The sequence below is a fragment of the Nicotiana tabacum genome, chromosome 2 (genome assembly GCF_000715075.1).
Source record: "Nicotiana tabacum cultivar K326 chromosome 2, ASM71507v2, whole genome shotgun sequence".
Lineage (NCBI taxonomy): Eukaryota > Viridiplantae > Streptophyta > Magnoliopsida > Solanales > Solanaceae > Nicotiana > Nicotiana tabacum.
Genome location: NC_134081.1, coordinates 126,804,856 through 126,826,726, shown reverse-complemented (window position 1 = coordinate 126,826,726; position 21,871 = coordinate 126,804,856). Strand labels below are relative to the sequence as shown.

At 39.3% G+C, this 21,871-nt stretch overlaps 1 pseudogene; it reads right to left on the bottom strand.

The window, feature by feature from the left end:
- Positions 1-10,968: 10,968 nt before the first annotated feature.
- On the bottom strand, positions 10,969-14,344 carry LOC107761819 (protein phosphatase 2C 50-like; annotated as a pseudogene).
- Positions 14,345-21,871: the final 7,527 nt, after the last annotated feature.

The window sequence follows — 21,871 nt, the reverse complement described above, 5'->3', positions numbered from 1 at the left end:
GCCCACTAATGTTGTTATCCCTAGTCAACCCATTTGGGCCTTGAACCTTTCTCATTTGATAACCATGTTACAAGCCTTTACCCGTTTGGTCGTGACTCTCTCTTGGCACTCGAGCTTTTCTTAACACTTTTGTGAAATAATTGGCTAAAAATGTAAGTTTAGGAGAGAGACGAGGAACTTGAAAGAGGTATCAAGGCACAAAAATAGAAAAGAAATGAAGAGAAGGAAAGGCAAGAAAAGGAAAGGACAAAAAGGAAAATGCAAAAAAGAAAGTGAATAAGTTGAAGAGTTGAAGGGATTCAAAGAAAAGTGATGATGCAAAGCATGGGGAAATCAAAGAGGGATAAAATGAATGTCATGATCAAGAAAGAGTGATGTTAAGTCTCTCTAGTTCTCCCAAGGAAAAGAAAATGCCTCAAAGAGTTGGCAAAGCATGAGCCTAGAAAAGAAAATGGAGTGCTTAAGGAAAGGAACGTGTTCTATCATAGCATATCCAACCTTAGTCTAAAAGCCTTCATTGCATTCCGAAAAATCCCTACGTGATTTCAAGCCGAGTGAGCTTAAATTAGTGGTGATCTACATGAGGGGCAAACCTATGGTACTTAAAGCTGTACTTGCGACATTCTTTTGAGAGAGATGAGTGAACCTTTCGCAAATCTTTGGATTGGGTGCTAAATTCTTCTGCGAGATAGGCAAACGGAGAGTAAAGGAGGAGGATTTTGGGATCCACAATGACCTACATGAAAGAACGAGCTTACTTGATGAATAAAGTCAACTCTTGATGCTCAAGTGTCACATTAGAACTATTTGTGCATGAAAGTTTAACTTGTTGCCTTGTTAATAATTCATAAGTAGTGTGGGTAATTGTTGGTCCCAATTGATACATGAATGACTCACTTTTGATTAGCTGGAATGGATCTTAACTTGTGAAGGTGAGAACTACTTTATTTACTTGAGGACAAACAAAAACTTAAGTTTGAGGGAGTTGATAAGTGTGAATTTTGACGACTTATTAGCGCCTTTTAGCTTTTGTTTTAGTCCAAAAGCGTTTAATTATGTTCTCGAAAACTAATGAAATGTACTTAATTGCAGGAATATTGGAAGATAAACTCCCGAGATAAAATCCAACTCAAGAAAGAGTAATCTGAACTCAAGGACATAAAAGGAACAAAAGCTCAGAAGTGCAGACCGCAGAATATCATCTGCGGCCGCAGGTAATGAAGTAAAGGCCATCAGAGTTTGGTGCAAAGTGCGGTCCGCACATTAATTGTGCAGCCGCAAAAGCTAAGCCAAAGTAAAGTTTAGAGATGGTGCATTCCAGATCCCCTAGAAGTGCGGATCGCACAATAACTGTGCGGCCGCAGAAGAAGAGTTCTGTGGTCGCACATGTAAAAGTGCGGACCGTAGAAGAGCAAGGTACGACCACACATGTAAAAGTGTGGACCGCAGAAAGAGTGCATTGCGGCCGCAGACTTCCAATCCTGACAAATTGAACAAAAGTGCGGACCGCACATGGAATGAGGTTATTCGCGAGGAGGTGGGTGTGGCCCCTATTGAGGACAAGATGCGGGAATCGCGGCTTAGGCAATTTGGGCATGTGAGGATGAGGAGAACAGATGCCCCGGTGAAGAGGTGTGAGAGGTTGACATTGGAGGGACTACGGTGAGGTAGAGGTAGGCCAAAGAAGAGGTGGGGAGAGGTGATTAGGCAAGACATGGTGCAGTTTTAGCTGACCGAGGATATGACCCTTGATAGGAAAGTATGAAGGTCGAGGATTAGGTTAGTAGAGTAGGTAGTCTAGAGTGTTCATAACTGTTGTTTTCTTTTGTTGTTGATCACCTTACTATCTTGTTATTTTTATTCTTATTTTATATGGTCTTTTGGTATTGTCCCTTCTTGTTTATATTTTCATTAATATGGTGCTTATGCTTTCATGAGCCGAGGGTCTATTGGAAACAACCTCTCTATCATCACAAGGTAGAGGTAAGGTCTGCGTACACAATACCCTCCCCCAGACCCCCACGGTGTGAGATAATACTGGGTATATTATTATTGTTGTTGATGGTCCTAAAGCGACAAAAATGAGGAACGGTCATGGCGAGGCCTTGGAGAATATTCCTTAGGTAGTTTTTGATGGACTATAAAAATTTTAGGTGATTCAGGTCTGGTCGCCCAGACTCATATAGATAGCGTAGGCTTAAGCACACGAAAATATGATAATCTGGCGAAATTTCAATTTTATAGCCCTAAAATGCCAAAAATAAGGAACGACCGTTCGGGTCCGGGCGCTCGAACCCATGTAGATGGCATGAGCTATAGCGCACGAAAATCTGAAAATCGGGCAAAATATCAGTTTTATGGCCTAAAACGTTAAAAATCGAGGAACATGCATGGTGAGGCGATGAATATTGTTCCTTATGTCGTGTTTGATGGGCCTGTAAAATTTTAGGTGAATTGGGTCCGGTTGGTCGGACCCATTCAGATGGTGTGGGCTTGTAGCACACAAAAATCTAGGAATCGGGGTTGAATTCTGGTTTTATGACCCTAAAATGCCCAAAAAAGGATGAATGGTCATGGCGAGGCGATGTATATTGTTCCTTAGGTCATTTTTAATGGGTTGGAAATTTTAGGCGATTGGGGTCCGGTCGTCCGGACCCATGCAGATGGCGTGTACTATAGCACAAGAAAATTCGGGAATCGGGCAGAATTCTAGTTTTATGGTCTTGAAACGACAAAAAATGAGGAACGGTCATGGCGAGGCGATGGATATTATTCCTTAGCTCATTTTTGATGGGTCGGCAAAATTTTAGGTGATTTAGGTCTGGTCGCCTGGACCCATACAGATGGAATAGGCTATCGCACACGAAAATCAAGGAATCGGGTGGAATTCTAGTTTTATGGCCCTAATACGCCAAAAAATGAGCGGTCATAGTGAGGCGATGTATATTGTTACTTAAGTCATTTTTGATGGGCCAGCAAAAATTTAGGCTATTCGGGTCTAGTTGCCCGGACACATGTAGATGGCGTAGGCTATAGCACACGAAAAATTAGAAATAAGGCGAAATTCTAGATTTATGGCCCTAAAACGCCAAAAATGAGGAACGGTCATGGATATTGTTCCTTAAGTCATTTTCGATGGGCCAACAAAAATTTAGGTTATTCGGGTCTGGTCGCCCGGATCTATGGCGTGGGATATAGCATACGAAAAACTAGAAATCGGCTGAATTCTAATTTTATGGCCCTAAAACGCCAAAAAAAGATGAACGACCATGGCAAGGCAATGGAAATATGGGAATCTGGCAGAATTCCAATTTTATGGCCCTAATACGTAAAAAAATGAGGAACGATCACGATCAGGAGATGACTAGTGTTCCTTAGGTCATTGTTTAGGCGCCAGAAAATTGTTAGGCGATTAGTGTTCGGTTGCTCGGATCCATGCAGATGGCATGGGCTATAACACATGAAAATATGAGAATCGGGTAGAATTCCAGTTTTATATCCCTAAAATACAAAAACCGAGAAAAGGTCATGGAGATGAGATAAATATTGTACCTTAGGTCATTTTTGATGGGCCGGCAAAATTTTAGGCAATTCGGATCCTATTGCCCGGATCCATGTAGATGCATGGGTTATAGGACACGAAAATCTGAGAATCGGGCAAAATTTCAGTTTTATGGCTCTAAATCGCCAAAACATGAGGAACGATAATGGCGTGGCGATGGATATTGTTCTTTAGGTCATTTTTGATGGGCCGACAAAATTATGGGCGATTTGGGCCCAGTCATCAAGACGCATGTAGATGGCGTGGGTGCGTCTTGACGACTGGGCCCAAATCGCCTATAATTTTTATAGCACACGAAAATCTAGGAATCGAGCGGAATTCTAGTTCTATGGCCCTAAAATGTCAAAAAATGAGGAAGGTACATGACGAGGCAATGGATATTGTTCCTTAGGTCATTTTATATGGGCCGACAAAATTTTAGACGATTCAGGTCCGGTCGCCCTGATCCATGCAGATGGCCTGGGCTATAGCATATGAAAATCTCTCAATCGGGCAGAATTATAGTTTTATGTCCCTAAAATGCCAAAATATGAGGAATGTTCATAGCGAGGTGATGGATATTATTCCTTAGATCGTTTTTATGGGCCGGCAAAATTTTAGGTGGTTCTGGTCCGGTCTCCAGGACCCATGCCGATGACGTGGGCTATAGCACACAAAAATCTGGGAATCGGGTGAAATTCCTTTTTTATGGCCCTAAAATGACAAAAAATGAGGAACGATCATGGCGAGGTGATGGCTACTTAGGTCGTTTTTGATGGGCCATCAAAATTATAGGCGATTCGGGTCCGGTTGCTCGGATGCATGCGGATGGCGTGGGCTATAACACACGAAAATCTAGTAATCGAAAAAAACTCCCTATTTATGGCCCTAAAATACCAAAAATGAGGAACGGTCATGGCGAGGTGATCAATATTTTTCCTAAAGTCATTCTTTATGGGCCAGCAAAATTTTAGGTGATACAGGTCCTGGCAGATGGCGTAGGCTATAGCACACGAAAATCTAAGAATCGGGCGAAATTTTAATTTGGCCATAAAACGCCAAAAAAAATGTAATGACCATGGCTAGGCGATGGATATTGTTCCTTAGGTCATTTTGGATGTGCTGGCAAAAGTTTAGGTGATTCAAGTTCCGACGCCCCGACCCATGCAGATGGCGTGGGATATTGTACACGAAAATCAAGGAATCAGGTAGAATTTTAATTTTATGGTCCTAAAATGCCAAAACACGAGAAACGGTCATGGCAAAACGATGACGATTGTTTCTTAGGTCGTTTTTGATTGGCCGAAAAAAATTTAGGTGATTCGGGTCCGGTCGCCCAGGCCCACGGCGGAGTCGTGGGCTATAGCTTACGAAAATATTGGAATCAGGCGAAAATCTAGTTTTATGGCCGTAAAGCGCCAAAAAATGAAGAATGGTCATGGCGAGGCCATGAATGAGGTTCCTTAGGTTGAATTTGATGTCCCGAAAAATTTTAGGCTATCCGGGTCCGGGGGCTCGGGCCCATGGCAGAAATCAGGCGAAATTCCGATTGTATGGCCCTAAAACATCAAAAACGAGGAACAGTCATAGTGAGGCGATGGATATTGTTCCTTAAGTCGTTTTTGATAGGCCAGCAAAATTTTCGACAATTCGGGTCCAATCTCCCAGACCCATGCAGATGGCGTGGGCTATAACACACGATAATTTGGGAATCGGGCAAAATTTCAGTTTTATAACCTAAAACGCCAAATAACCAGGGACGGTCATGGTGAGACGATAAATATTGTTCCTTCGTTCATTTTTTAAGGGCCAATAAAATTTAGGGAATTCAGGTCCGGTCGCTTGGACCCATGCAGATGGCATGGGCTATAAGATCACGAAAATCTTAGAATCGGGCAGAATTCCTATTTTATAGCCCTAAAATGCCAAAAGACGTGGAACGGTCATGGCGAGGAGATGAATATTGCTCCTTAGGTCATTTTTGATGGTCCAGCAAAATCTTAAGCGATTAGGGTCCGGTCGCCTGGACCCATTCAAATAGTGTGGGCTATAACACACAAAAATCTGGGAATCGGGCACAATTCCGATTTTACGGCCCAAAAAACTAAGAACGATCATGGCGAGGTGATAAATATCTTCCCTTAGGTCGTTTTGGTAGGGACAGCAAAATTTATGCGATTCGGGACCGGTCGCGCGGACCCATGTAGATGGCGTGGGCTATAGCATACGAAAATCTAGGAATCGGACGGAATTTTAATTTTATAATCCTAAAACACCAAAAAAGAGGAACGATCACGGAGAGGCGATGGATATTGTTCATTAGGTCATTTTTTATGGGCCGACAAATATTTAGGCAATTCTAGTGAGGGCGCCCAGACCCATGTAGATGACGTAGGCTATAGCACACGAAAATTTGAGAATCGGGCAAAATTCTAATTTTATGGCACTAATACGCCAAAACAAAAGAGGAAAGGGCATGGCGAGGCGATGGATATTGTTCTTTAGGTCGCTTTTTATATGCCAGCAAAATTTTAGGCGAATCGGCTCTGGTCGCCCGGACCCATGCATATGTTACGGGCTATAGCACACAAAAATTTGGGAATCAAGTGAAATTCCATATTTATGGCCCTAAAATGCCAAAAAACGAGGAACGTTCATGGCGAGGCGATGATTATTGTTCCTTAGGTCATTTTTGATGGGCCAGCAAAATTTAAGGCGATTAGGGTCCGGGCAACCGGACCCATATAGATAGCGTGGGCAAAATTCTAATTTTATGACCCTAAAATGCCAAAAAACGATGGACGATCATGGTGAGGCGATGGCTATTATTCCTTAGGTCATTTGTTATGGGCTGATATTTTAGGCAATTCGGGTCTGGTCCCCGGACCCATGCAGATGGTGTATGGGTAGCACACAAAAATTTGAAAATTGGGCGGAATTCCTATTTAATGGCCCTAAAACGCCAAAAAAGAGGAAGGGGCATGGCGAGACGATGAATATTGTTCCTCAGGTCATCTTTAAGGACCGGCAAAATTTTAGGCGATTCGACTCTGATCTCATGGACCCATGCAGATGGCGTGGGCTATAGCACACGAAAATATGAGAATCGGGCGAAATTCTATACTTATGGCCCTAAAATGCCCAAAATATGAACAACGGTCATGGTGAGACGATGGATATTATTCCTTAGATCATTTTTATGGGCCAACAAAATTTTAGGCGATTCAGGTCTTGGCAGATGGCGTGGGCTATAGCGCACAAATATCTAGGAATAGGGCATAATTCTAGTTTTATGGCCCTAAAACGCTAAAAAAGAGGAACGTCCATGGTGAGGCGATGAATATTGTTTCTTAGGTCTTTTCTGATTGTCCGGCAAAATTTTAGGCGATTTAGGTCCGGGCGCCCAGACCCATGTAGATGTCGTGGGATAAAGCACACGAAATACTAAGAATCGGGCGGAATTCAAATTTTATGGCCCTAAAATACCAAAAACTGAGAAACGACCATGGCAAGACGATTCCTTAGGTCGTTTTTTATGCGCCAGCAAAATTTCAGACGATTTAGGTTTGGTCGCCCGGGCTCATGCAGATGGTGTGTGCTATAACACACGAAAATCTGGAAAATCGGGAAGAATTCTATTTTTATGGCCCTGAGACGCCAACAATGAGGAACGGTCATGGCGAGATGATACTATTGTTTCTTAGGTCATTTTTTATGTACTGGAAAAATATTAGGCGATTCGGGCCCGGGCGATGGCGTGGGCTATAGCACACGAAAATCTAAAAATCGGGCGGAATTCCAGTTCTATGGCCCTAAAACGTCATAAAACGAGGAACTGTCAGGGCGAGTCAATGGATTTTTTTTCTTAGGTCGTTTTTGATGGGTGAGAAAAATATTAGGTGATTCGGGTTCGGTCGCCCGGAGCAATGCAGATGGCGTGGGGTATAGCACATGAAAATATAGGAATCGGGTAGAATTTCAGTTTTATTGAGCTAAAACGCCCAAAAACGAGGAACGGTCATCTCTAGGCGATGGATATTGTTCCTTAGATCATTTCGATGGGTCCAGTCGCCTGGATCCATGCAGATTGCATGGGCTATAGCACATGAAAATCTGAAAATCAGGCAGAATTCTAATTTTATGGCCCTATATCGCCAAAAAACGAGGAACGGTCATGGCGAGGCGATGTATATTGTTCCTTAGGTCGTTTTTGATGGGCCGGAAATATTTTAGGCGATTCGGGCTGGTCGCCTGGACCCATGCAGATAGCGTGGGATATAGCACACGAAAATCTGAGAATCAGGCGAAATTTCAGTTTTATAGCCCTAAACGCCAAAAAATGAGGAACGGTCATTGCGAGGCGATGGATATTGTTCCTTAGTTCATTTTTGATGGACCAAAAAATTTCTAGCCTATTCGGGTCCGGTCGCCCGGACTCATGCATATAGCGTGGGATATAGCACATGAAAATCTAGGAATCAGGCGGAATTCCAGCTTTATGAAATAAAACGCAAAAAAATGAGGAACGGCCATGGCGAGGCGATTAGGTCGCTTTTTATGGGGAGACAAAATTTTAGGCGATTCGGGTCCGGGCGTCCGGACGCATGCAGATGGCGTGGGGTATAGGAATTGGGCGGAATTCTAATATTATGGCCCTTAAATGCTAAAAAAGAGGAACGGTCATGGATAGGCAATGACTATTGTTCCTTCGGTCATATTTGATGGGTCGACAAACTTTTAGGCGATTCGGGCTCTGTCGCCCGTACCCATGCAGATGGCGTGGGCTATAGCACGCGAAAATCTGGGAATCGTGAAGAATTTAAGTTTTATGGTTCTAAAACGATAAAAATGAGGAACGGTCATGGAGAGGCCATGGAGAATATTCCTTAGGTTATTTTTTATGGGCTGCCAAAATTTTTTGGTGATTCGAGTCTGGTCGCCTGGACTCATGCAGATGGCGTGAGTTGCACACGAAGATTTGAGAATGAGGCGCAATTTCAGTTTTATGGCCCTAAAACGCTAAAAAAAGAGGAACGGTCATGGCAAAGAGATAACTATTGTTCCTTAGGTTGTTTTGATGGGCCAGAAAAACTTTAGGCGATTCGGGTCCGGTCGCCCGGACGTATACACATGGTGTGGGTTATAGCACACGAAAATTTGAAAATCAAGCGAAGTACTAGTTTTATGGCCCTAAAATGTTAAATACGAGGAACGGTCATGGCGATGTGATAACTATTATTCCTTAGATCGTTTTCGATGGGATGAAAAAAATTTAGGCGATTCGGGTTTGGTCGCTCGAACCCTTGTAGATTGCGTGAGCTATAACACACGAATATCTTGGAATCAGGTGAAATTTCAGTTTTATGGTCCTAAAACACCAAAAAATCGAGGAATGGTCATGGCAAAGCGATGGATATTGTTTCTTAGGTCGTTTCGATGGGTCGGCAAAATTTTAGGTGATTCGGGTCCGGTCGCCCAGACCCATGCAGATGGTATAGCCTATAGCACATGAAAATCTGAAAATCGGGTGAAATTCCAGTTTTATGACTCTAAAACGCCAAAAAACGAAAAATAGACACACCATTTCGTGTGCTAATAGTGTCTATCTTCTTGAAGTCGGGCGGCAAGTTCCGAATCGCCTAAAATTTGCGGGCTCATCGGAAACAACCTAATGAACAATAGTCATCGCTTCTCCATGATTGTTCCTTATTTTTTTGCATTTTGTAGGTCCATAGGAAACAGCCTAGTGACCACTACTCATTGCTTCGCCACAACTTTTGGATTTATTTTATTGTATTTCGGGGTCATTCAATACAAACTTATGATTATATCCACTTTTTCGTATATATTAGTACATGTTGATTTTGTATTAAAAAAATTACGGATTCTGATTGGCCTAAAATTTCGTAGGTCCGTTGGAAATGGCCTAGTGACCAATATTCCTTGCTCCGCAATGACTTTCGAGTTCATTTTATGGTATTTGATGGTCATAAAAGACGAGTTTGTGATTATATCCACTTTTCGTATGTTTGGTGCATGCTGATATTGTAGAACTTTTTTGACAGACTCTAATGGACCAACGTTCATTACTTCGCTATGAGTTTCATGCAACACAAATTTATGATTATATTACTTTTTCGTGTATATCTGTGCATGCAGTAATCTTTTGGGGGCAATGCATTAGATGCTTCGATTCAAGTTCCAGACCTTTTTCGCCATTGCCCAAAAGGTAGTCCATGTATATCATCTAACTGTACAGTACCAATATACAAAGCCCTGATATGGCAGTTGTCAACAGAAGACCATAGTTATGCAAAGAAAACACAGAAATCAGAATTTTTCGCTTCTTAACTTCTGGAAAATGGAAGTTTTTTCAGTTTAAGGTTGTACATAATGTTTATCTTTTGCTCTCTATGGATTAGAATTCAGTGGTAGATTTGTTTGGTATGTCTCTCTATATTGCAGCATATTCTCTTCGTCGGAGCTATGAGAAAATTTCAGATTACTTATTCTCAAGTTTCATGATATCAGAGCTTTGGTATTAGACTCTTGATCCAATTGTTTAAATGGGCTAACAAAAACTAGAGATTCTTCTGAAGCAGCTGCAGGAAGCCTCAGTGTCTCATCTCAGAGACTACCTCGTCGAACGGCGAAGAAGCATATGCAAAGAGAACGGCAAATTTACGGGGTTTTGGGAAGCATTTATACAGAGGATATATTTCATTCCGTCAGCTGACTTAACAACAACAACAACAACAAACTCAGTGTAATCCCACAAGTGGGGTCTGGGAAGGATAGTGTGTATGTAGCCTTACCCCTAACTTTGTAGCAGTGGCGAAGCTAGAAATTTTTTCAAGGCTGTTCAAATTTGAAAGAAGTGAAAAAAAGTTCCCGACAAAGGGTGTTCAATATGTGTTATATACCTCTAAAACGTAATATTTTGCCTATATACACAATGTAATTTTTCGACGAAGGGTGGTCAGTTGACCACCCTTGTGACCATGTGGCTTCGCCACTGCTTTGTAGAGAGGCTATTTCCAATAGACCCTCGGCTATGGAGAAGCATAGAGCTGACTCAGTTGGTATAAATGAATACTGCTTCTTTTGACAATAGCATGTTTTACTCTACTGTTTCTCTCCATCAGTAGCAATTAAGGTTTGATATCAGAAGAATTATATCATTGAGATAAGAAACATACAAATACTCATACATTGAATTTTAAAAACATACATCAGTTTTATAGAACATACAACGTTCCATTAAAACTCAAAAATAGGAATAAAAGAAATTTAAAAAATAGGCTGAGAAATGGTAAGAGAAAATGGAAGTCAAAGGATTACCTCAACAACACTTTTACCTGTCTGGTTATATAGACATGAAGCACATTACACTGCAGGAAGATAAATGGTCTGCTGGAAGTCAGTAGTTGTTCTTTGAACCAACTTTGCTGAATTTTTATTGTCAGAACAACTTTCATCGTAGTTTACTCCAACATTAGTAATATTAAGTGCGATTCGCTAATCCTGTACGGAGCCAGCCTAAAAGATAGCTACAGTTTGCAGTAATACTATTTAATTCGATTAACATGGTGGGTTGTAGCTTACCAGTGCTACGTCCACAAAATGAAATGGAAACTAACGAGGATGGTTTAGTGCTACGTTTTCTTCTTGAATTTCCTCTGCACCTTCAAGTCGACCACAATCACAGATATATTGTCTCTGCTGCCCTTTTGGAGAGCAAGTCGTGTCAAGTACTCTGCAGCATCCTGAGCAGCAGGATCGACGTTTTCACCCCTTTCGTTAGTCAAAGTACCACCATTCTTTTTGTGCCAGAGAAGAATTCGTCTCCTTGCCACCTCACAAGCTTCTTCATTTGTCAAGACATCCCAAAGACCGTCACTTGCTAAAATAAGACAGTCGTCATCTTTTACTCGGGGTACAAACATCATTTCTGGATCTGGAATCACATAAGGCCTTAAATATCTATCACCTGCAGTAAAATGACAACCTTGTCAGACCAAGAAAGTTTTGATCTCTAGGATAACAGTTTCAAAATAATAAATGTGAACAGAGAATTTTCTTGTTAAGTAATAGTTAAGTAAGATGCAGTTTTTGGATGACACGCTAACCTACAATGCGGATAGCAAACAATAGGAGAATACATCCATATTTGTATTTGAAGTCAATCTTATGAAATTTGCCGAACGGCTTATTGTTTAATATTGTTGATATGGGGTTTTGTTGAATTAATCACATTGAGCAATTCCATATTATGTGTGATCTTTACATTTGTACCAGGTCAACTGAAGTCAGAGATTGTGTTTCAACACCAGTGGGTTCAGGGCTGAACTTCCATACACTATATTATGTATGTTATATCACTTCCATTTTGGTGCATGTGAATGTTTGGTCCAATTATGGTGTAGCTTTACAATTCCATTTATAGCTTGATACCTATTTCCCCATGTACAAACTAAGGACGATATAGATTACTCGCTTAACCCTCTCCAACCAATAATGAAAATATAACAGTACAATCACAGTCACACTTCCGTGCAGATAGTACAATATACATACCAATCGACCTTGAAACTGCAAGAACACCAGAAACACGATGTCCATCCCAATTAATGACCTTCCCTCCCAATGCTTCTATTCGCGAACACTCATCTTCTCTATTTGGCTGAAAACAATTAACATAGTTGAAGAAGATTATATGGTTGCAAAGAAAGCCAAACAAATGTTGCAGAATGGTATAAAAACAAGCATAAGCCTTACTTTATGATCAATGGACAACGGCATGGGTAATTTCCCCCGACAAAGGACTGCCCTTGAATCACCACAATTTGCAACAATAATATGGGTTGGACTAACAACAGCAACTACAGCTGTAGATCCAACTGCTTCGGAGCAATAGGTGCAAGGTCAGGCTCAATACCGTCTGTTTCACTACCGAACCCTCGCACCTCATCATCAACTCTACAGAAACAATTCAAGAAAGCCTTTGACCATTGCTCCTTCCAGTTAACACTTCCATTATTATGTGAATCCTCTTTCGCAATATCTATCTCCTGTGCTAAAGCCATATGGATACGCTCACGACAATAATTAGCAACCTGCTACGAAAGGGGGAAAAAAACAGTTGGACGTAATATATGTGTACCTGAAAAATAAATACACAAGCACATAGGAAATGAACTCTAACATGCATGCAATAGCAACTTTTGTTTAACTAGAAACGAAACCAAATGTGTAACATCACAAGCAAAAACAGATGGAACGTTCACCTGAGAGCCTCCATGTCCATCATAAACCCCAAATAAATGGGCCGTTAGTGCTTGATTCTGGGCATGAGAAACTGGCAGATCCATCAACATTTGAGATGGGATTCTCAGAAACCTTGGTAAAGCTACTGCTGCATCTTCCATCTCCGGCCTCTTTCCTTGTATCGTGGTGAGCCCCCAAAGCGGCACAGAATCAAAACCAAAGACATTTGGCCTACTTATCTTCATCTCATTTGAACTCTCAAGGAGGGATGGTGGTAATTTTCTTTTATAATCTTCAGCACCCACAACCACACCGTTCATTCCAGTGGAAACAAGATCACTTACAAATTCTGACTCATTAACCAACACATTAGCCAAATCACATGAATAAGACTTCCTTAGATTCTGGGATACACCAACCTTCTTGTCTTCATCTCCAAACGTGCCGCCACGCTCATCCACTAGAGAATTAGAACAAGTCATATTTCCTAATAGCTCATCAGTTGATGAAATCAAATTATTGTCCCTAGATCTATCATTTGCATCAGTAGTTACCAAACAATTTCCAGTCGCTATCACTGTCGATGAAAAATTGTTCCCTTTCCTGATTTCATGGCAATCGGCAACTGTCATAAGGTTAGCGTTATCCCGTGGCACCCTAGTATTCTGATTAGCAACGGACACCGAAGGAAGCTTGCACTTTGTGTTTGGTACCAGCTCATATCCGCTGAAGTCCATACGAGTGGGTAGTACTGATTCATCATATATCAATTTTCCCTGTTTATATGATACAGCAAGTGTTGGTAACATCTCTTCCATCACTACCCTTCTTCTCTTAGCACTAATCCAAATTTCAAACCCCTAAAATAAACTAATAAAAAAGCCAAAAAATGGTTTCAAAAGCCAAAATAAGTCACTTATTCTCCCTTAGAAGAGAAACAAGGGAGCTGAAAAAGAAGCTTAGTTCAAACAGGTAATCTATGACATAAGAGAGAATATGGATCCAAAGTCCAAACTTCTGTTTCAAGGGGAATCACTATCCATAAAATATATGCTAGAATTATTAGACCTTATTCAGCATCTTTGTACACTTCTATTCCAATTCGATCCTTCTTTATCCCAAAGCCTCAATTCAATAACCAAGAATCGATTTTTTATCACCAATTATATACCCAATTAATTGGAAAACAACAAATCAGGTCTTTAATGTATAGTGGTCACTGCTTCTTTGAAACAAGACAGAGATACAACATAGAAAGAATAATAAAGATTCAAACTTTATTTAAAAGAGAGAACTTACAAGCTCAAATCAGACCACACATCAAATTGCTCAGCCAAAAAAAACATAACTTTTTTCCTCCAAATTTCAACACAATCCCAGGAACCACTAGCAACCCAATTTCAAGATTCCTGATTTATACGAACAAACTTAATTATCTTAGCACATAAAGTTAATTGAATCAAAAAAGATTGTGAGGAACCAACAACAACCAAGAACCCCATGATTCAACAGTCAAACAAATCAAATATGATGCATGTAAGCATTTGTTATTAGTCTAATCATTCTATATTTATTGGTGGTATTGATTAGATAACACAAATCAATTAATACAATAATCCAAATAAACAAATACACAAATCATAAAAAAATGAAGGAAGGTAAGTAAGAAGTTGCTTACCGTTTCAAAACAGTATGCATTAATGACACACTAAAATTAAAAGAAAGAAAGAAAATGTAATAAAATAGTAATGTAAAAGACTGTAGAAAACAGATTAGAAAGCAAAGTATGTGATGTGTCAAGGATTGGAAACTTTTGTACACTAAACAAAACTTTGCCTTTATAAAATTTCTTAGTCAAGTGGGTCCCATTTACCAGACATCTGTCCTAACAGTTGGCTTCTTTTCATTCGTTCTGGACCCACCTCTTGATTTTTAATGTTTCTTTCGGTGAACTAATGGGATGATTTTTAGGAATAATAAATTAATTTTTGGTGGGTCGTCCCACACTAATTCTCTGTCCTTGCCACGTTGAGGTTTAGTTTTTGTGTTAAAAAATAAATAAATAAATGACACAGTATAGTCGCTCTTAAAATAATAATCGAAAAAATATAAATTTTTTCATATATATATACATTTTGTAAATATACTAAAATTAATCAAATTTTATATATTTTTTCAGCTATCGAATATAAATAATTTATGGCACAGGCTAAAGATAATAATACCAACAAAAAAAAAAGAAAAACTTTAGGGAGATGAGTAAAGACGGACAAACTGACGTTTAGCATCTTTTCCAATAAAAAATTATTTTAATTTTAGCGGTTAAAGGTGGTCTAGCTATTAATAGAAGTTGGAATTATTAATGGAGTTCAAATACCAGTAAAGACAATAAATATAAATAATACTAGTTAATTCCTTTTCATCCGTTTAAATTTTAATTTTTTTGATTTTTGTGCTGATGAATAATAATAAATATCTAATAAATTATTCGAGATATGCACAAATTAGCTCGAATAGCATCATAATTAAAATAAATTATAATTTTACTTTCTACTTCGTACCAGTGTGAGGCTAGTCTGATAGGATTTTGTCTTAGACTGCTAGTGGTTAATGTTACATTCACACTACTCTTCCGTTTTTCATAGTGTCGGGCCTTATTTACTGGTTATTGTTTTTGTTTTTCATTTGTTTTCTGATTCTTATGATGTTGTTATTATTTCTATGGTTTCTGTTGATGGTACTAATATATTGTTTCTTTTCGTCTTCTTGAGTCGAGGGTCTATCGTAAACAGCCCCTCTACTCCCTCGGGATAGGGTTAAGGTCTACGATTCTACGTACATACTACTCTCCCCAGACCCCGCTTGTGAAATTTTACTGGGTCGTTGTTGTTGTTGTTCTTGTTGTTGTTGTTGTTGATGATGATGGTATTTTGATCCTTTGTTGTAATTTCTTATCCTAATGTTGATTATGTGTTTCTTAAGCCGAGGGTCCGTCGGAAACAATTTCTCTATTTTCACAATGTAAGGCTAACGTCTGTATATACACCACCTTCCCTAGATTTCACTGGTAAGATTATACTGGTATGTTATTGTTGTTGTTGTTGTCAAAGGAGTTTAGTATTACTGCTGTGTTACTCCACCAAAAACTGGACAATTGCCCCAATTTCATCCATAATTCCAATGTTAGCCCAACCTCCGAATTGTTAATCAAAGGACGAGTGGAAATATTATCCAACTACCGATTAGTATTTGGTTATCTTAGAACTCAATTTTCTTTCACAACTTTATTCGGGAAATGAAGATTTACTATGAGCCAAAATCAATAGGAGTAGATATCTTCCATTAAAAAAAGAAAAAGGGAAGCTTATTTTTTCGTTAATTATGGCTGACTTTAAGACACTTGGTGAAATCTTAGTGAGTTCTGTAAAAAAAGTATACTAATCTACTTTTAAACCAATAATTTAAGTTATATACACCAATAGTGTATAGTTTTCATCTCATTATATTGTATGGCTGATTCAGGATTTGATGACTACGGGTGCCACTGTCTAAATCTACCATTAGTGAAGAAGATTGAATTATAGTGTATATTGAGTCATTTCGATCCATTCGAATTAATTCGGCTTGTTTCAGTTCGATTCATTCTAAATTAATTTAGCTCGATTTACAAGATTTTTATGCATGAATAAATACATTATCTCCAAACTGAATAAGTTTTGTCCAATTCGATCTAATTCTCTTGATTCAAATTCTATTTGTTTATGTGACTTAAAAATATAAGCTAAAAATAATATTTTTTTAATCTACGCATAACTAGATTAATATTATGTCTATCGATGCCATCATTCTACAAACATGAATCCAAGGAAAAGATAATATTATATGGATAAAAAGAGAAAAAATGATTAAAATCACAAGTATTTGAAAATGTAGAAAAAATGAAAAAAGGAATCAAACATATAATTTAATAAATAATAAAAATGGGGATGTACAAAAAGAAAGAACTGGAAAAGGGAACAAGGGTGAGTAAATTGACTTGGAATTTAGCAGAGTCTTGATCTTGCATCTTGCGTGGGGAAATTGCTAGTTTAAACATGGTACCTAGAGTTACTTTGTGATTGAGGGTGCCACTCTTTACTTATATAGATTTTCTTGTGTAAAATATTAATATAGACATAAAAATTTTTCCGAGCGTCTGGGTGGCATGGCACCCCAAACCCACTACATAGATCCGCCCCTGATTGTATGGAGCGGAGTCTTGGCCAGTCAAGAACGCTCATATCCAGAAGATGAAAGTAGCGCAAATGAGAATGTTGAGATGGATGTGTGGGTATACTATGAGAGAAATAGTTAGGAATGACCTCTATGGTAGACAAATGCGGGAATTGAGGTTGAGATGGTTCGGGCATGTGAAAAGGAGATGCACAAATGCCCTAATGAAGAGGTGTCAAAGGGTCGCAGTGGTGGGTCTAAGGAGAGGCAGAGGTAACCAAGAAGTATTGGGGAGAGGTAATTATGAATGACATTGCACGTCTTCAGCTTACTGAGGATATGACCCTTGATAGGAGGGTGTGGAGATGGGGTGTCACGACCCCAAATTTCCTCCGTAGGAGGTCGTGATGACACCTAGTCTTTAAGACTAGGTAAGCCTATCAATGCGGAATAATCATAAATATCTGGAATAAATAAACTACAATTCAAATAATTACAACTCCCAAAACCCGGTAGAAATAAGTCACAAGCTTTTAAGAATTTATTCTCTATGTCTCTATACATCAGAGTCTAAAGCAAATAAGGAGGACAACATAGTAAGATAGAAGGGGACTCCGGAGTCTGCGGACGCTGGCAGATATACCTCGAAGTCTTCGTACACAGATACTCACTAATGTCTAGACTGGTAAGAAGTACCTGGATCTGCACAAAAAGATGTGCAGAAGCGTAGTATGAGTACACTACAGCGGTACTCGGTAAGTGCCAAGTCTAACCTCGGTACAGTAGTGACAAGGTCAGGTCAAGCCCTACTGAAAAATAATAATAAATGGCATGGTAGAATGTTTCACAATATAATAAAATAAAATGACAATGGAAATGAATCAAATAGCATGTCACCATTTAATTACACAAAATAATGACAAATAATATCTCGGGGAATCAAAACAGAATTTCCTTTCATTTTTAAGAAAATCATAACAAATAATCAAAGGCAACTGCGGCCATAAATCAATATCTCATTTTCTTATCTCACCGCGGGAGCCTTCACAATTTATTTTTAAAGAAAATATTTTTTTTCTGAAATAGCATCCCGCGTTTTAGCCATCCTTATCATACCGCATGACTTTTAGTAATTTCCCTACTAGCCACGCGTATCAAGCCACCCTTATTTCACCGCATGCATTTCATACCCAAACCTTATACCACCGCATGCGTATCAATATCACAATTTACACCTCAAGTGCCCAAATATTTCAATTTGCCAAAATAATTCAACAACAATATTTTTTTTTCACAATAAAAAGCTCACGGCTCCATCACAAATCTTACAAAAATATTCAGGAATAAATAATTCAGTAAAATAATATTTTAAAGTCTTTAATACGTTGCTTCAATACCAAATTTTAAAATATCAAATACTTTATATTAATAATATTTAATTAAAGAAAATCAATCTTCAAATAATACACAGAATAAAAGAAATCAAGTTTCAACTAAACATATAAAGCAATCAGCAGGAAAAAGTCAAGGAAATTTAAAGTATATAAATCAAATCAATGATGGAGAATATAACAAGATTTAATAATTTAATTAATATGCAATAGTGATCTTCATAATTTAAGAACATAATCCTTCGTATTTAGTCCGTATACACACTCGTTACCTCGTGTACACGACTTTCATTACATTACAATTAATACAAATCCTAGAAAAAATTTTCCACACACAAGGTTAGACAAGTCACTTACCTCGACTTGCTCCAATTTAACCAAGTAGTATGCATTTTTCTCGATTTTTCGACTCCGATCAACTCGTATCTAGTCATAATTAATTCGATACAGTCAACAAATATTATAGGAATCAATTTCATAAGAAAATACTATATTTTTCAATAAAATCCGAAATTAGCTAAAAATTGCCTGTGGGGACCACCTCTCAGAATCCGGTGAAACTTACAAACTCCGGCAACCCATTCAATTACAAGTCTAACCATACTAGTTTCACTCAAATCTGACTCTGAATCGACACCGAAATCTCAAAAATTCATTTTTATGAGATTTCTAAAAAAATTCCAAATTTTCATCTCAATACACTAATTAAATGGTGAAAATAATGATATATTCGTGTATATTGACCAAATCCGAGTTAGAATCACTTACACAAATATTTCTCCTTAAACATCTGCTAAAAATCACTTCTACTCAAGCACAAGTTTGTCAAAAATGGCAACTAAGGACGAAATTTCCAGTTTTATAAACTGCCGAGGCAACCATCGATCCTGGCCTCGATCCTAGGCCTCGATCCCTAACCCTCGAGCCTTGCCTTCGATTGTGGCCCTCGAGCTGGGCATTCGATCATGCCTTCGATTGTGCCTTCGATCATGGCCCTCGAGTTGGGCCTTCGATCCTGCCTTCGATCATGGCCCTCGAGTTGGGCCTTTGATCCCGAGCCTCGTCCCTGGCTTCGACCCTGGCCTTCGACCCTGGGCTCGATTTTTGTAGTTACAGCAGAAGAAAATTGCAGCAGCTTTTTAAGCCTAACTTTTGATCTGTTAATAATCCGAAATTCACCTGAGGCCCTCGGGACCTTAACCAAATATACCAACAAGTCCTAAAATATCATACGAACTTATTTGAAACTTCAATCACATAAAACAACTCTAAAATCACGAATCATACTCCAATTCAAGCTTAATGAAACTTAGAATTTCCAACTTCTACATTCAATGTTGAAACCTATCAAATCAAGTCCGATTGACCTCAAATTTTGCACACAAGTCATAAATGACATAACGGATTTGTGAAAAATTTTAGAACTGGATTCCGACCCCGATATCAAAAAATCAACTCTCCGGTCAAACTTCCAAACTTAAATTCCTATCTTAGCCATTTCAAGCCTAATTTCACTACGGACTTTCAAATAAAATTATGATCACGCTCCTAAGTCCAAAATTACCATGCGGAGCTGTTGGAATCATCAAAATTCTATTCCGGAGTCGTTTGCACATAATTCGACATCCGATCACTATTTGACTTAAGCTTTTAAAAACTTTTAATTTATCATCAAAATTTTATATCTCGGGCTAGGGACCCCGAAATTTGATTATGGGCATACGCCCAAGTCTCAAATCACGATACGGACCTATCGAAACTGTCAAAACACTAATCCGAGTCCGTTTGCTCAAAATATTGACCAAAGTCATCTCAATTGAGTTTTAAAGCTCTAATTCATATTTTAATCCATTTTTCTCATAAAATTTTTCCGGAAAATTTTCCGGACTGCGCACGCAAGTCGAGTAATAATAGATAGTGCTTTTCGATATCTTAGAATACAGAATTAATTATTAACTTTAAAGATAATATTTTGGGTCATCACGTTCTCCACCTCTAAAATAAACGTTCGTCCTCGAACGGAGTTAGAAAAAGTACCTGAGCTGGTGAATAAGTGTGGATAACAGATGTGCATATCATGTTCGGTCTCTCAAGTCGCCTTCTCGACCGGATGACCCATCCACTGAACCTTTACGGAAGCAATATTCTTTGACCTCAGCTTTCGAACATGCCTATCTAAAATAGCTATTGTTTCCTCAACATAAGATAGATCCTTGTCCAACTGAACCGAACTAAAGTCTAACACATGATACGGATCGCCGTGATATTTCTGAAGCATAGAAACATGGAATACCGGATGAACTGTAGAGAGGCTAGGTGGTAGTGCAAGTATGTAAGCCACCTCTCCAACTCTCTCAAGAATCTCAAAAGACCCAATATACCTAGGGCTCAACTTGCCCGTCTTCCCGAACCTCATTACCCCCTTTATAGGCGAAACCCGGAGCAGGACCCGTTCACCAACCATGAATGTAACATCACGAACCTTCTGATCCGCATAACTCTTCTGTCTAGATTGGGTTGTACGAAGTCAATACTGAATCAACTTAACCTTTTCCAGGGCATCCTGAACCAAGTCTATACCTAACAGCTTAGCCTCGCTCGGTTCGAACCATCCCACTGGAGACCGGCACCGCCTACCATACAAGGCCTCATACGGAGCCATCTGAATGCTCGACTGGTAACTGTTGTAAGCAAACTCAGCAAGTGGTAAGAACTGGTCCCAAGCACCCCCCCCCCAAATCTATCACACATGCACGAAGCATATCCTCCAGTATCTGAATAGTGCATTCGGACTGCCCGTCCATCTGAGGGTGAAATATTATACTCAACTCTACACGAGTACCCAACGCACTTTGTACTGCCCTCCAGAACCGTGATGTAAACTACGTACCCTGGTCAGAGATGATAGATACTGGCACGCCGTGAAGTCTGCCAATCTCGCCAATATATACCTGAGCTAGCTGCTTTGAAGAGTAAGTAGTAATCACAGGAATGAAATGAGCTGACTTGGTCAATTTATCCACAATCACCCAAACTGCATCAAACTTCCTCTGAGTCCGTGGGAGTCCAACAACGAAATCCATAGTGATCTTCTCCCATTTCCATTCTGAAATCTCTAACTTCTGAAGCAATCCACCCGGTCGTTGATGCTCATATTTCACCTGTTGACAATTTAGACACCGAGCTACATACTCCACTATGTCTTTATTCATCCGCCTCCACTAATAATATTGTCTCAAGTCCTGATACATCTTTGCAGCACCCGGATGAATGGAGTACCGCGAACTATGAGCCTCCTGGAGAATCAACTCACGCAAACCATTTACATTAGGCACACATAGCCTGCACTACATCCGTAATACATCGTCATCTCCAATAGTGACTTCCTTGGCATCACCGTGCTGAACTATGTCCTTAAGGACAAGCAGATGAGGGTCATCGTACTGATGCTCTCTGATAC